Below are 4,416 nucleotides of genomic sequence, written 5' to 3'. Positions count from 1 at the left end.
GAAGAGTCTTGCCAAGGGGAAGAGTCCCAAGAAGAAGATCCCTGCCAAGGGGAAGAGTCCCACTAAGAAGACTGCCAAGGGAAAGAGTCCCACTGAGATCCCTGCAAAAAAAAGAGCAGATACAAAGGGCCATCCATTCCACTCACCATTGAAATTCAAGGTTCAAAAGCGTCGTACACTTAAGAACAATAAGGGGGAGGCACCTAGCTCACCTTTCAAGCTACCATTTATGTTGTCAAAGAAAGCTGCCAAATCACCCAAGACAGCTAGTCCTAAGGAGCCCAAAGCACCAACCCCTGCCAAGTCACCCATGCCAAGCCCTAAGGGGTCCAAAGCACCAACCCCTGCCAAGTCACCACCACCACCCACTCCTGAAATTTCACCCCCTTCTGAACACAAAAGGAAAAGGGTCTTTGAGGATGCAGAATCCTCTCAGGCAAAAAGAAAAGTGGAATTTCATGATTGAATAGTCCACAAAAGCTGTGTACACTTTTGTTCATATTGTCCATATGAACATATATATATACCCTTTGGTGATTCATAATTTTGTACTTCAAATACTTAATACCAACTGTCTATTCTTAAATGTGTATCATGATGTCATGTAAGTTTAAAACAACATAAGTAGAGAAAAGATAAATATATTTGCAAAATGATTACAATATTGAACTTTTTTTTTCAAGTCCTTGCAAGTGGCTCAAATACAACTCTTTTTGGGGGAAGGCATGTGATGCAAGAGGTTGAATTCTCCATCCTCGTGCTCACCACAATTTCATCCACTTTGAATCTATACTCGGGAGATGTTTCATCAAGAAACTCAAGAGATTCTCTAACATCATTTAGTCTTCAATTTGTTGTTACTATCAGGCTTCTATACTCGGTGTGTGGATGTACTGTGACCTTTAGTTCAAACTCTGGACAATTTTCCTCAGAGTCGAGAGGAACCCAGCTACCTAATTTGCTTCTCCATCTCCTATAGTCGTAGCCCAGAACTAATGATTGACGACATAGTTGATATGAGATAGACATAGAATTTGGGCTTACTCTACAACTAATATTGTCACCAATATGGAATGTTTCTTTGGTGCTCCATCCGTCTCCAAGAACATTATCAAGTTCAGTCATAGAAAGTCTTCTATTAAGCCACATCGTCTTTGTCCTCTGCAAATCCATTGTTTTGAAACATGCCACAAAGACATGTATAGGCAAGAACCATTGAACTTTAATCCTTCTTGATATCCTGCCCGGAGACATAGCTTTAAGGATGTCTTCTTTGATCTTGGATTTGAAGCTTGATATAGTACATGCATCAGGACCTTCCCAATCAAGTGAACTTATGGTGGGAACGGGTAACTGATGTAGTTCTCCATATGCACCTTCTCGTGATGGAACTTTGTATTCTGCAAAATAGACAAACAAATCCATTGTTTTGTAAAAGGAAGGTGGCTTGTCAGCATACATAGCATCTGCAATCCCTTTATGCATTGCTTTGAACGTCCCACTCAGACTCTCCACAGGCTGCCATTCCACAGCTGTTGAAGGAAATATATCTGGAATGGAATCAAAAAATGAGAAAAACAATGGGATAATGAAAAAAAATCAATGTATCAAATAGTTTTTTTTTGTACTTACAGTAAGAATGCAGTGTGGGATGTTCTTCCCAATCTAACACCATATCCTTGGCCATGTACACATGTTGAACCTTAGCTAGCCAGCCATTGTCGGTCACTTTGAAAGCAAGAACACGACCTTTCCAATGGTTTTTTACTTTATCGCGTTTAGTTCTCTTCACTCTGTGTACACCTTTGCATGAAGGAAGCATTGTTACCCAGTCATTCACACGAAAAGATATGGACTTCCAAAGACCATCCTCTCTAACGTTATGAAAGTCACAAGAAGTTATGTTATGTGAAGGGCGATGTGCAAAAGACGCCATGGAAACTCATAGATTAGAGAAGAAAGAAAGTATAGACGGAAACTAGAGAAACTAAAACCTCTCACAAACTAGAGAGCGAGAAAGGTATACGTTTGAAAAAAGTAGGTGATTTGTCATTAATGCTCTTGTTTTGAGAGCCTTCTGACATAGATTTCGTATCTTTTGACAACGCTTTTGTGAAATATAAAATAGAATAAAAGACGAGACTTCATTGCTTTGAGCCGCAAATTTAATGAGCTCTCTCGCCGAAAGCACCTAAATATAGCAGTTTCAGTCTTGTGATCAAGACATTTAGCGGTTCTCCGTCAAAATAGGACCACCAAAACCCACAATAGAGGAGACAAGAGTGCCATACTTTTGTATACATGTTAAATAACTATTGGACAATTCCTTAATCCTTAGATTAACAAACAGCCCTTTTTGAGTCGTTTTTGGCTCTAATGAAAACAAAAAAAGGACAAAATATCCAAGAATTGGAAAAGGTACGTTAACAGTGCAATCTCTCTCCCTATTTGGTGTGCCAATGAGAGGGTTGATTTTTATTGGGCATTTTATTTATTTTCTATGGGTGAAAAATGTTAGCTACCCTTTTGAAAATACACTGTTACTCTAAGAAAACCATATTATCTTGGAAATTTGACTTGGTATGTCACTAAGTATAAATTTTGTATATCACGTGTGTTCAATGACTATTTTAAACTCTTTATTTGTGAATTTTTGACAAACAATTCAATATATATATATATATATATATATATATATATATATATATTTATATATATAAATTCAATTACATTTTATGGTATCTTTTTGTATGTGAAAATATGAGAAAAAAAATAATCCCTTCTGCTGTACTCACGTGATAGTCAAATATTAAGTGACCCCCTCGAGAAATTTGAAGGGCTTATAGGGTGTCCTTGGTGAGACGGAGCCCTATGAGCTCGAATGGAAAATCTCTCTCTCTCTCTCTCTCTCTCTCTCTCTCTTCCAGGTCTTGAACTTGAGACCATCTCACAGATCTTTGAGATCTCATTGAATCGCTCCTACAACATTTTAAATTCTTCTTTTTTCAAAGCGTGTGTGTGTTTGTGTGAGTGTGTGTGTGTGAGAGAGAGAGAGAGAGAGAAGATAAAACAAAAATAACTTTATTCTCACTTATGGGATTAAAAAAATTATGATTATTATTGTTATTCTTCTTCTTCTCTGTCTCTCTCTCTCTCTCTCTCTCTCTCTCCATAAATATTCAAGTGTTTGTGTAACTTTAGCGTGTTTTTTAGATTGTTCTTACACTCTTAAACATTTTATTCTCTCTTTCTGCTCTTCTCCCTTCTACTTGTTGTGTCATTCGTTTGACGCTAAAACATTTTTCTCTATGTGTATATGTGTGTGTGTTTGTGTGGAGTTGATTTTTGATAGGCACCTTTGCCTATCAAAATTTAGAGAATCTATTGATTTTTAAGCATATTCCAGTGTTTAACTCTTTAAAACAAAAACGACAAAATATCCAAGAACTGGTAAAAGGTACGTTAATTGGGCAATATCTCTCTCTATTTGGGATGCCAATGAGAGGGTTGATTTTTGTTGGGCATTTTATTTATTCTCTATGGGTGAAAAATGTTAGCTACCCTTTTGAAAATACACTATTACTCTAAGAAAACCATATTATCTTGGAAATTTGACTTGATGTATCACTAAATATAAATTTTGTGTATCACGTGCGTTCAAAAACTATTTTAAACTCCTTATCTTTGAATTTTTGACAAACAATTCAGTTTATATTTAAAAAAATCCAATTAGATTTTATGGTATCTTTTTGTATATGAAAACGTGAGAAAATAAAAAACTAACCCCTTCTGTTGTACTCACGTGATAGTCGCATAAATATTAAGTGAACCCCCCCCTTCGCTCGAGAAATTGGAAGGGCTTGAAGGGTGTCCTTGGTGAGACGGAGCCCTATGAGCTAGAAATGAAAATCTCTCTCTCTCTCTCTCTCTCTCTCTCTCTCTCGTGTGCAGGTGCATGTACACATGCACGGACACACATGCAATGCGACTCTCTCTCTCTCTCTCTCTCTCTCTCTCTCTCTCTCTCTCATGGTCAATAACATGGATAAGTAATTCTTCATTTGCATGTATTTTCTCAAAGTGAAACTACCCCAAGTCGACACCACACGAGTTTTTTTTTTTCAATCTCTTTAAAGAAATAAAACTAAAAAATATATATATCAATATTGGTCTTTAAAAAAAAGACCAAACATATCTTCAAAAATTAAATTCTCATTAAATAATAAAATCTCCACTAAATTTATCTCCTTTTTGTTATGTGCATTTTAACCAATACATTTATTCTACAACATTTATTCTTTGTAGAGGAGAAAGCATTCGACTTTCTATGACTTAAGCACTTTCTACTACTAAGAAGGAAAAAGAAACTCTTTTGATTTTACATTATGACAAAAGCTAAAAAGGTTCTTAGAATGT

This window comes from Adiantum capillus-veneris, chromosome 29 (assembly GCF_014529385.1).
Source record: "Adiantum capillus-veneris isolate H3 chromosome 29, ASM1452938v2, whole genome shotgun sequence".
In the NCBI taxonomy this organism is placed as follows: domain Eukaryota; kingdom Viridiplantae; phylum Streptophyta; class Polypodiopsida; order Polypodiales; family Pteridaceae; genus Adiantum; species Adiantum capillus-veneris.
The sequence above is the reverse complement of the archived record's forward strand: the minus strand, read 5'-3'. Positions refer to the sequence as shown.